Raw genomic sequence first — 13,323 nt, forward strand, 5'->3', positions numbered from 1 at the left:
TTTTTGTATTCTTATTTTCGGAACCAAGTTTGGAAAGCCACTGTATAGGGAAAATGAACACAATTTTTTCTAAAATTTTGTGGACATATTTTTTCCATAACCTAGTATTTCACTGTAAAATTTGGTAAGAAAATATTGAACGGTTTGAAAGTTATTAATTGTCAAAGTTTGGAAAAAATTAGGACTTGAAAATAAGGTCATTTTTACCTCATTGTTGGAAAATGATTTCACCAATCAAAAATGCTCATTTTGACCTAATATCTTACAAAGACCTAAATGGCATACCAAAAATGGAAACGGAAATTTTGGTAACAATTGGGTAAGTAAATTTCAAGTTATGAACTAATGAAATATGTAGTTAAAAATGTGAAAAATAGGCTTTTCACACATAGTGTAAAAATGAGATTTTGGAACATAAGGTAAAAAGTAAAATTTTACTTATTTCAAGATATAAATCTGTAAGTCTTGAAAACATATTTTCACTAAAATTACCACTTTGAGTTTAATGTGAATTATTTTTATTAAAGAGTTTTTATTCCTTTTAAAAATAAAATATTTAATTTATTAATAGTTAATAAATTAAAAGAGTGTTTAAAACCCTATATTTTGAGAAAATAATTAAATGAATTATTTTTCTAGTAAGTAAAATTGATTAATTGATTTTGGAAAATTAACAAGTCAAGATGGAAAATTTTTAACGGTTTTCCTAATTAAGACAAATTAGGCAATTTTCTTAAAACGGTTTTTAGAGATTAAAACCTTAAGAAAAATAAAGGGAAAAATTAAGAGTTTATTTTCTTTAAAAATAATTAAAGAATTTATTAGTATTTTCTAGATATAATACCGGCTAAAATCTTACATATTTTAACCGACTAGTCAAAAGTGCGAGTTACTATCGATACCTTGAAAGAATAAGATTTTAGCGGATTGTGGGAAAATACCATTGTGATACCCGAGCCTAGGTATCGAGACCTTAGGATAGGTCTCCCCGAGACTTAGGGTTTAGTCTCAAATATTTTGTATGAATTTCCTTAATAGGTTTAAAACCAATTAAGGATAAAATATCCTTACAAATGACTTTTATTAAAATGACCAAACTTCCCAAAATAATAATAATGAATTATGAGTGCCATAATTAATCCGAGTAAATTGTATGGATAACTACAGTATTGGCTAAGCGTAACTGGACTGAACGTTGGAGGATGAAAACCTGCTGAGCGCTAAGGACTCCAAGTAAGTCAACTTATATTGTATGGCTGCAACATGAAACGATTATTGTCTTGTATGTTAGTATAGGGATACATGCACATATATAGATTGCATAGAAAGTTGCTTAGAGACGTTAGTCTAGTGAGTGTTGATTCAGAAAATATGAACGGTAGATGTCCGTCATATCCTAGACGGCTGATCCCCGTCGCACTGCTTGATTTTATTATGTCCAGGTCATTACCGCGACGAGTGTCCAAGACGTGAGGATAAGCTGGTTAAACCTAGGGGCGCCAAAATAAATGGGTCCTAGGGGCCCTCATGCTTACTTAATTAGTGAACGGTTAGAACCCGAGCAAGTGCTCTGATGAGTTATTCCCGGATAGCAGCCATGAATATTGGCCATTCAGTGAGAGTGCCTAGAGATACTAGGGGTTGCCAAGATTGAGTGAGGTTGAACACCCTAGGGGCAACTACTCACCAGCACCACTGATTAACATAGAAGTCTCCGTAAAATCGTGTAAATTGGATTATACTCTTGGATAAGTAGTGATGCCCTAGGTACACGATAGTTACCCTTTATGAGGATATTTATTGGCTAGATCTTAGTGTGGAGACTTGGTTCTCTTTTACAGACTAGCAATTATGTTGGAGGGCGCGTTACGCCTGAATTGTTGGAAATTGTCGAGTGTTGGTCTCGAATTATAGTTGTGATATAATATATCTGCTTGCTCTAGAATTTTCTGAGTGCAGGGATATATTTGTTGATAAGATATAGTTGTGATATAATATATCTGCTTGCTCTGGGATTTTCTGAGTGCAGGGATATAATTGTTGATAAGATATAGTTGTGATATAATATATCTGCTTGTTTTGGGATTTTTCTGAGTGCAGGATTTTATCTGATTTATAGGAAATAATTTATCATTACTTATCAGGCATGACCATAAGTTTGCCGAGATGCTTTGTGTTCTTGAAATAGATTGTGTAGGGTCCGGATGGATCCAGAATCCTAGTTTTCTACATGCTTTTGTTTGAAAGTTGATCTTACTAAGCGTTTTTGCTACCTAGTTGTTTCATGTTGTAGGTAAGAGCAAGGGCAAGGCAGAGCAGTGAGCGCTGGAGTCTTCCTCGCAAATGTACATGTGGACCGACCTTTTGGGAAGCCGTTTTATTTTTGGAAATGTTGTGTAATTTTCCTAAACTAGGCTCACTCTACTCTTTATAAAACATGTTTGTAACTAAATGTCAAGTATGGCCTTACGACTTTTTAAAAAGTTTTTTTTATGGGTTTTTGAGACATTTTGTTAAATGAAAACATTTATATTTCCACATTATCGAGTCTTGAAAATCCGGGTCGTTACATAAATAGAGCTCTATCCCTCAGAAGTGGGGGTTGGAAAATTCTTTTCATGCTTAGACAATTAAGGAATATAGGATTTTTGCGCCATTGTAGTTCTACATCTTTTTCCTTCAAGTTCTTTCTATCTTCTTTCTACATGGTTTTTGCAACACCCTTTGAGTTTTCCAATCCTATATCATTGATGAATTCTTGCCGTCAACAAAAATCAATTGAAAAGGAAAATAAAGACTCTTAGAAGTGATAGAGGTGTTGAATGCTTTTCAAATGATTTCAAAAAAATTTGTGAACAACATGGCATTATACATGAATTCACTACACCATACACTCCACAACAAAAAGGAATAGTTGAAAGAAAGAATAGGATTTATCTTGAGATGATTAACTCTATGATTTTACATGTTAAATTGTGTTATAATTTGTTGAGTGAAGCTTTGCTTGCTACGTGTCATATATTGAAGAGAATTCCTATGAAAAAGAACAATGTATCTCCATATGAGTTATGGAGAGGAAAGAAGTCAAACCTAGGTTATCTTAAAGTGTGGGGGTGCCTTTCTTATTGCAAGAGCACGAAGCCTAAAAGGACCAAGTTGGGTCCAAGGTCCATAGGGTGTGAATTTGTTGTCTATGCCTCAAATACCAAGTCATATAGTATATTAGACTTGAAATCTCATATGATAATTGAATCAAGAGAAGTGGAGTTCTTTGAGAATATGTTATATTGTGATAGCAATTCTCAAGAAGCCACAGGTGTTGGAGAATATGTTAAAGATAAAGATCCAAATGTTGATGAGCAGCATATATTGCCTCGGAGAAGCCAAAGGCTTAAAGATTTGGGATCAAATGAGTCATGTTCTCAAGTGGAGACACTCTACCTAGTATAAGGAAACCTTGAAGAAGTCACATGGAAATTTCCTATGTCTCTTCAAGTTAAGGATGATCCCAAAACATTCTAATAAGCAATGTCTTCAAGAGAATCTGTTTTTCAAAAGGAGGCAATAATTGGGAATTGGTAGACCTTCCACAAGGTTCAAAACCAATTGGGTGCAAGTGGGAATTTCAGAGGAAATATCACACTGATGGCACATTACAAACTTTCAAGGCAAGACTAGTAGCCAAAGGGTTTAAACAAAAGGAATTAATCGATTATTTTGACATGTATGCACCAGTTGCTAGGACAACCACTACAAGAGTACTATTTTCCTTATCATATTATAAAACCTTTATGTTCATAAAATGGATGTCAAAAAGACATTCCTAAATGGAGATCTTGATGAGGAGATTTATAAGGAAAAACCGGAGGGTTTTTTCCTAAGGGGAAATGAACATAAGGTGTGTAGGCTTGTTAAATAAATATATGGTTTAAAGCAAGCACCGAAAAAAATGGCATGAGGACAAGTGCTTATACTCTAAGACGTATGATGACTATGTTATCTTGGTGTGTCTATATGTTGATTTTGAGTAATGAGATAAAAGGCATAATAGAAACGAAGAGGTTTCTATCTCCCACTTTCAAGATGAAAGACCTTGGAGAGGTTATACCATCTTGGGTATAAAAGTAAGAAGAAATAGTGGGGGTTATGCCTTAAGTCAATAACACTATGTTGAGATAGTGATTGACAAGTTTATTCATCTCAAAATCAAAGAGGCAAATACACCATTTGATTCAAGCATAAAGCATGAAAAGAATAATGGTAGAGCGGTGGCTCAACTTTAGTATGCAAGTGCATTAGGGAGTCTAATGTATGCCGCTCATTATACAAGAGCGGATATTGCATATTCGGTTAGTAAAATAAGTAGGTTTACGAGCAACCCAAGTATGGAACAGTGGAAAGAAATTGAGAGAGTTCTAGGGTACCTTAAAAGGACCAAGCAGCTAGGCCTCCAATATTCAAAGTTCCTAAAGATACTTGAAGAATATTCCAATGCAAGATGGATATCGAGTGTGGGAGATAATCTCTCCACAAGTGGTTGGATGTTTATGATCGGAGGAGGAGCAGTTTCTTGGGGTTCCAAGAAACAAACATGTATTTCACACTCAACAATGGAGGCCGAGTTTATAGCTTTAGCGGCAATCGGCAAAGAGGCCGAGTGGCTTAGAGATATCTTGTTGGATATCTCAATTCTTTGCGGATAAGGTATTGACAATCTCGATATATTGTGATAGTCTAGCCACAATAGCTATAGCTTATAATGGCATATATGATGGGAAGTCTAGACATATCAGTCTAAGACATGAGTATGTGAGACAATTGATTCGAGGAGAAATCATATCGATCTCATATATAAAGACAAGTGAGAACTTAGCGGATCCATTTACAAAACCTCTTGCGAAGAGGTTTGTAAGTTCCACTTCAAAAGGGATGGGACTAAAACTCCTAGGATAATATATTGACCAATGTTGGCAACCCAACTCCAAACTTGTGAACATTGAGGGCAAGAGTTCAATGGGTAAGAACAAGTTATTGGGTGAATAGTTTCAACACTAACAAAGTCGTGAGTTCCATCCAAGGATGGTTAGTGTCTGCTGCTACCGAGTGAGGGTTAAGCCTAGGGATTTTAATGAAGTTCAGTTGTGTGCAATAAGCATCTCTAAAGGTAGCAAAGATGATGTAAGAACATCATCTATGTGAACTTAGAGGTGGTGTTGCCTCTCATGGGAATTGGAGTTTCTCTCTAGAAAGTTCATGAAATGGATGAGCACATGGCCATATGAGTGCTAAGCGAGAAAAGTGGGGAAATGAATGGTCAAGTGGTGATGTGTTAGGTGTTACTAGTTTTATCACTAAGGAGTACTTGGTTCAATCTTTAAGACACCAATGACTTCGATAAGACTTCGTAATACTTTCACTAAGGTAAAGTTCAAATCGTAAGATACTTTATTTTATGCAACAATATTGTATGAACTAAGAAGATAGGATTACATTTAACCAAGAGGGGGAATGTTGAGATTGGTTAAATATAATGGTTAAGATGTTTACACGTTGAGGTTCAAAATAGTTAATGGTTTTTACTTAAGGATAAGAAAAAAATAAGAGATTGTGTAGAAAGAATTTAAAAGTGACTTTTATGGGTCTAAAGTCATACAATGAGGCATCCAAACATTTCCAAAACATTTGGTAGCATTTGGAGTAATTTTAGGACAATTGGAGGGGTCCAAAGTAAGAGGAGTGGCGATGAATCGCCCCCTAAGTAGCGTAGCATCGCCAAAATGCAAAGGGCTTCAAAAGCCCCAGTAGGTGATGTATCACCTGTCAAGCGATACATCGTGTGGCAGTTTTTTAGGGTCGTACAGTTACGTAAAATGCTTCAAATGATGTGTTTTAAATGCTCTAATCCCATTTGTTAGACTAATGATAATGCATACACTATAAATATGGGTTATTAGAGTTGTAAAGCCTTTGTCATACTTTCCAACTCTCTCTCTCTCTCTAACCTCTCTTTCTCTTTAGCTCTCAATGACCAAAGTTTTCTCCAAGAAACTCATCAAGCTTTGCTTGACTTGCATGAGTTTTAAGGCTTATTAACTCCCATATCTCATTCTACTTAGTTGAAGCTTTAAGCAATAAAGGGAGGCTTGGAATAAAGATTTTGGACAAAAATATTCTTATTGTGTATAAGCCTTAGAAGTTCCCCATGTTTAAAGATTCAAGTTTTTCTAAATCAAAGGTTGTATCTATCTAACCCTAACTTTGTTTTGTGTTACTATATTGTGTTTTCATTGTTAGTATGGATTATTAAATATTTCTAAGTTCATCTTATCGTCATTTAATCATTTAGTTTCTTATATTCAAGATTTACATTCATTTTATGAACATATTTCTTTGATTATCAATATTTGTATTCATACTTTGAATAAGGTTCTTGCTTAGCATTTAGGGTTTCAAATATTGAACTATTCCCATTATTGATTGTTGATTTGAAAAGTGCAAAACCATATATTACCAACATCTAACACTCCCGAATATTTGATATATATGTGGGGTTCGAAAAATACTTATTTTTATCCTGTTAATAAAAATAGAAAAAAAAACATGTTCCATCATGTTTGGGATTGGATTTTAGGTTGAACATGTAGTTTATCTCGAGCAGGCTGAGGGTAGGCCACTTCCATTGGTGGTATAATATATATATACAAAGCAGATAACATCCTATATACATTAGGTGTTATTTGGAAGTGTGTGATTTCAAAATAGTTGCAAATGTTTTTAAAATAATTTTGTAGAGGCGAGACTGCACCTGACTCAATGTGGAATGTCGACCAAGTGTTGTATTCTTCCCCTAGATGGTTAGCTCAATAATCTGATCAAGAAAGACATAAGTATACTTTTCGCAAACCATGTTTAGTAGTGTAGGAGTTCAACTCCCTCTGAGTAAGTTCATAATAAGGCACTAAGTGTCAGAACTTAGGAGATTGCCTCTTCGTCTTATCAGTGGTCACGTGGGGATTAAACTGGATAGGTACATCGCCACTAGTGGAAAAAGTTACTAGTTCTTGTTCTTGTTGTTGAGGATCTGAAAGGATTGGTATATGAGCAGGCTTAGGATCTGGCCTACAAGCAGGGACTTTCCTGTTTCTATTTGACTTGGTTGGCTTATGTGTGACCTACTTTTCTCTAACCATTGTTGGGAAAATTGGGCGATTATTACTGAGATTTCACCAAAAGTAAGAATTTCTCAAGAGACATCATTGATCGATATACCGATTGGAAGTGTGTCAAGGGTATCTCGGCAAAGAAGGAAAGTCCACTCTTTTGGAAGGTAATGACAGATTCCTTGTGTAACCTCTAAAACCATACGATAATATGGTTATGTTCGATCTAAACGATCAAGAAATAGGGTGTTAAGGAGTAAAGTTGCTTGAAGACTCTGGTGAGGAAGAATGGGGATGGCTTTTGATCTGGTCGTCTTCTTCGAACAAAAATTGTAGCAGGTCATTGTTTATAGATCGCTCACCTCCCTAGTAATCACACGTGTATATCTATGAAGAAGAATGGGAGGTGAGTATCTTAATCGACCAGTAGAGTGTATACATAGAGAAATTAAGTGCTACTGGTCGATAATAAACATAAATTTATGTACGACCAGCATGTATTTTGGATCAAAAGGCAGTTTAAAAAGCTTCCTAAAGTAGTTTTTCATTTTCTTCATTGGCGGGAAAAACCAGGTTTTCCCGATATAATAAAAATTGAATTTTTACTTCTATATTCTCTCTTAAAATATCACATTCAGTTACAGATTAAGCCTATACCACTACAACAATTTTGACATTCAATGACTCTCTACAATTTCTTACACAATTGGTGTAAGACATTAAAAATTAGGAGAGATTTTAAATGTGTCTTATGCTGGGAGACATCGAAATTTTTTATTAATTAGTAAAATTGTAAGACATTAAAAGTGGAGGAAGACGTTGAAAATATGGAGTCTAACACATTTTCGAGGGGACATCCAACGTCTCCCATTGAGAGACGTAGGACACGTGGCACGTCTCCTAGTAGGAGACGTTGGAAGTCTAGACTTCCAATGTCTCACACTGGGAGACATGCCACGTGTCACATGTCTCCCCTTGGGAGACGTCATATGTAAAAAAAAAATATGGAAATCACTTTTTCACAGTCAAAATTTCTCTCTCCCACGTTCTCATCCTTTATACTCATTATTATTATTATTATTATTATTATTATTATTATTATTATTATTATTATTGTTATTGTTATTATTATAAATCAAATCCTTTCAAATCCTCACTCTATCCCACGTTACTCTCATCTCTCACACTCCCATTAAATTTAATTCCCACGTTTCTCTCTCTTCTCTCATCATATCTATTTTTTAAACTTTTTATATTAAAAATTAATAATAAATGAATAAATAAAAGAAACCCTAATCTCTCATATCTACTCTTCTCTCTCTTTCTCTCATACTATCTGCTACCTCAATCTCTATCGTTCTCTCTTTTCTTTTGAAACTCTCATTTTCCCCTTAAATTATCTCCCCTCACTCCTCCTCCCAATCTATATTTTTCTCTCACAAACTCTTTGTTTATTCTATAGGCATGGGCAAGGGACTAGCATCCGGCAAGGATGGGTGCAACGACAACTGGGGCGCGGAGGCGAGGGTGGGCGCGGCAGTGACCGGAGCACGGAAACAACGCTAGACGTGGGGACTAGCTAATGCGTATGTGGTTGAGATTTTTCTACAAAGAAGAGATAGGGAGAGTTTGTAATTTTTGGATGATTTGTTTGTAATTTTTGTGCTCTTCTAGTTCTTGTGGTGTTCTTGATATGTGTTTTGTTTGTTCTTCTAACTTTTGTTGAAATTATTTGGATTAATTTAGTTTGCTTGCTGATTTTATAAAGGGTATTTGTGTTTTGTAATTCTTGCTATTATCTTCAAAGTAGAGAAATATGAGGAAGAGAGGATTTAAAAAATTGGAATTAAGTTTTTAATTTTTTTTTATAGTTTCATCTTTTAATTTAATTAACTGAAATATTTTATTTATTATTTGATAATAGTAATAAAATATATTAAAAGACGAAACTATTATTAAATAATAAATATATATAATTTTATTTATTAGTAAATATACATTTCAAATTAATTAATAATACAAATATATATTATTTAAAAATTAAAAAAAATTAAATACTTTCAACCTCTCCCAATGGGAGACATTGAAAGTCTCTGGGACATTCAATGTCTCCCATTGGGAGAGGTGAGAGACTTCTCACGTCTCCCAGTGGGAGAGGTTGAAAGTCAATTTTTTTGGACTTTCAACCTCTCCCACTTGGAGACGTGGGATGTCTCTCACCTCTCATATTGGGAGACATGAGATATATACTTACAATGACTCCACCTACAATGTCTACTCCTATGGGAGACATTGTAGACTTTCAACGTCTCCCAAATAAAGTCATAAAATCCCTATTTTGTTGTAGTGTACAATCCTTTTAAAAAAACACATTATCCTACCATGCAAACACCCATTTTTCCAAGAAAATTTATCAAAACACCCAGAAATTTTAATAACATGCATAGGGTTTTTTCAAGCTTTTCAAAAACTTTAAATCCACATTTCAAGCCAATATTTAGATATAATTTCAAAGAAAACAAGACATTGGAGGTTGAAAACTTACTCAAATATAGAATCAATAGAAAATTTTCTTTGAAACCTGTTGAAAATGCTAGAGAATTTGGGGTTGTTTTCTTTTGTTTGGGTGTATTAAAGATGAAGAGGACGACAAAAAATGAAAAAAAAAAAAGAAGAAGAGGTTTTTATAAAGGAAGTAGGTGAAAAAGGTGGTGTATTTTCACCTTGGGATTCATGTCGATACGATTTCCATTATAAGTTATCATTGTTTGTTATCTTCCCAAAAGATAGTGAAAAATATTAAAAGGGAATGCAACAATAAAATTTGTCTATAATGGTTCATATCGCATAGATCCTAATTGAGCCAATGATGCATGAATAAGTTCATCTAGTATTAATCACTTTATGATAAATTTTGGGGCAATTGTTTATCCAAAACATTTAGCATGATAACGTGGAATTCATAAAGGGTACATGGTAGTTAGAAAATTAAAAGGACACTAACACTGGTCAAGTAGGCCGACCAAGGAAATTAGTAATGGTAATCAAGTGTTGTCACCAAGTAACAACTTTACTGGTCGATGTGTATCTGATAGAGACTCGGGAATTAGCATAAATATTGATTAATATGTAGTTGGTAGAGCACAAGGCATAGCACTTGAGCAACTTATTTCGAGATTAATGAGTTTAGATGTATTTATAGTCATTTATCTTTATATTTCGTGATAAAAAGGCCCAAAATGCTTCTTAAGGCCCAAGACCCATTTTGTAAGGTCAGTAAGTCTGTTAATACAAGACTTACTATATATTTTTTTTCATGCACACTTTACATACAAAAACTGTTATTTTATATTGTATCAAACTCTGCCATTTTATTCGGTATTCCCATCTAGTGCTTAAGAAACTCATTTGAATCTTATTCATTTGATCTTCAATTTGAGACTTTCCAATGAATAAAAGTATCAAGTTGACGTAAGTCATTACCAATTCTTGAGTTTGAACCATTATAAATTCATGATGTTCTTATTCTTTTAATTCAGCTTCTCTATTTTTTTATAGTTTATTGACTCAATTGTCGCCGGCCAAATATGTGGTCAACAATGGCGAACTTAACACCATTAGGTAGTGGGTAGTAACATAGCACACTATTATTAGTTTTAATAGTTTCGTCGCAAAAAAAAAAAAACTTGGATATTTATCTGTCACACTTAAAAAAACTTGGGTAATTTTACCGCTAATATCTCTAAAATATTTCTTTTTTATAAAAAAATCGTATTTTTGAAGGAAAAAAAAACTTTCAAAAACTATAAAAACTTGTAAAATAATAAAAAAAAAAGTCATTTTTAAAAGAAAGAAAAAATCTCTAAATTTAGTAGTTTTAATATTTTAAATTGTTATAAGCAAGGTCTAATTTTAAATTCAATTAATAGCAATATTATTTTCTTGTAATATACTGTATTCTAATTTATGCCTCAAAGTTTGGATTTTATCAATCTAGTCTACACTTCTTAATTTGTTATTGTAGTTTAGACTTTGAAATTAGCTAGAGAAAAGAAAGAAAAAAACAATTAAGACGAACGAATTCAATTAATGTTATTGAAAGCAACCACACAACTATTTTGTTTACTGTAGTAGGGAAATATTGAATAATATAATTGTGAATGGATAATGTTAGGCATCCTATATGACTACAATTTACAATACCCTCCCAAACTTTCAACTATATTATAACTTGTAAGTCGTAACTACAATTTATGTCACCCACTTGCCACATATCCCCTTATTTCTTAATAGAGAAAAAATAAAGAATGAATTCACATTAATATTGAGACTTTATCTAGAAATATATAAATATATATATGGGGATTTTGTGTATGAGCTATTCATTTGTACTAGTTGGTGCACTACTCTCTCATAAATAAATTATAACTTCAATGTTTATATATAATGAGCTATATTATAGCTATAAAGAATCTTTTCACATATTTTTCAAGAATTTTTAGATAATTTATTATAACAAAATCAAGGTTCAAATTAATAGTCACGGGTGTATGATTTGCAAAAGTACACTTCCTACCACAAAGATCCCATATATATAAATATATAAATATAGGGAAGTGTCACTTTAGTCCCTACAAGTAGGGTCATCTCTGTTTCCAGCATGTAGAGAAGTTATAACCTATTTTTTTATATGACATTATACATTGTAGTTATAGCAAACATCCTACCAGTATTTGAAAAATTCCGAATAATTTACGATACTTAAAATAGGATTTAAACAATCAGTTGCACATGTGCCTATTTTTTTATACGCATGCAACTAATTATTTTGAACTCTATTTTTGGCACTAAAAGTATTTAAAAAAATTTAAAAATTAATGTGATGCCTACTATAACTAGAATGTACACCATCATATAAAAAAATTGAGTTATAATTTCTCTACGTGTCGAAAATAAAGAAGGCTAAAATGGCACCCCTATTATGAAATTTTCATATATATATATATATAACAGTTTTCAATGGTTACATAAATAACTATGGTGGTTACATTGATCTAGTATAACAGGTTATTATTTATTAGTCAAATGTTTATATTAAAGTCCACCACCCATATTAACGTATATATAATATGTAATTAATTTTTATTACTTAAATTATTCATTTACACTACTACAAAAAAAAAATTTAGGACTCGCTTAAAAGTGAGGGTTTTTAGGACTTGCATTGCAAGTCCTAAAATATATTTTTTTTAATTTATAATTTAAAAAAAAAAATAAGTTTTAGTCAAAGCTCCCGCCGAAGCTCCGACGTTAACGGCAGCACCACCACCCCATGATGGTGGTTCAGGAAAACGATGACCAGGCATCGAAGCCCAAGTCTCGGGGATCGTTGTGGTGGTGGTGGTTCTTCCTGGAAAGGCCTAGAATGGTCGGATTTGCACTATGATTTCTCGGACATCCATGGATTCCAGCGAACGTCGACTTCCAATTTCGATGATCGTTGAGTTTGATCCTTTAGTGGATTTTGATGCCCAAAGCACAAAGAATGCAGTGGTGGTGGTCGTTTGGGTCGAGGTGGCTCGAGGAAGTTAAAAAAACACTCAGAAGTGTTTGGGAAACTTAGCACCATTAGCACCACCGCGACTTCGAACGACTCTAGGTGGCGGAGGACAGTGCATGTGGGTCTAGGCTCGTGGGGGTCGAAGGTCGGCGACCTTCTGCATCCATTGGTCCGGTGCGTGTCGATGGTCGACGGTGGAAGGGCGGCAGTGAAGGCCTCGTATTGACACAGGAGAGAGAGAGAGGGATAGAGGCGGCTCCTTGTTTTCTTCTTCCTTTGTGTGCTGATGAGAAACAATGCCCTAATATAGCCCAATTCCAATAATACATAGTGCATATAGGTTGATCCAGACCCTAGCCTAATAAGTTTTATTCAAGTTTGTTACTATTGTTTACTTATCAATATTAAAAGTCAAGGTTGTTATTTTTGTGTCTTAAATTATTAATAAAAATAACCATGAATGACACAAAAAAGTAAAATAATAAAAGATAAAAATAAACAAACGTAATTTGATAGCTATTTGTTTATTCCCACTGGTTATTGTCCTAATAAGTAAAAAAATTATAAATTTTAATTGCTAAAAGAATCCTATCTGATATTTTG

This window comes from Humulus lupulus, chromosome 3, assembly GCF_963169125.1.
Source record: "Humulus lupulus chromosome 3, drHumLupu1.1, whole genome shotgun sequence".
NCBI lineage: Eukaryota > Viridiplantae > Streptophyta > Magnoliopsida > Rosales > Cannabaceae > Humulus > Humulus lupulus.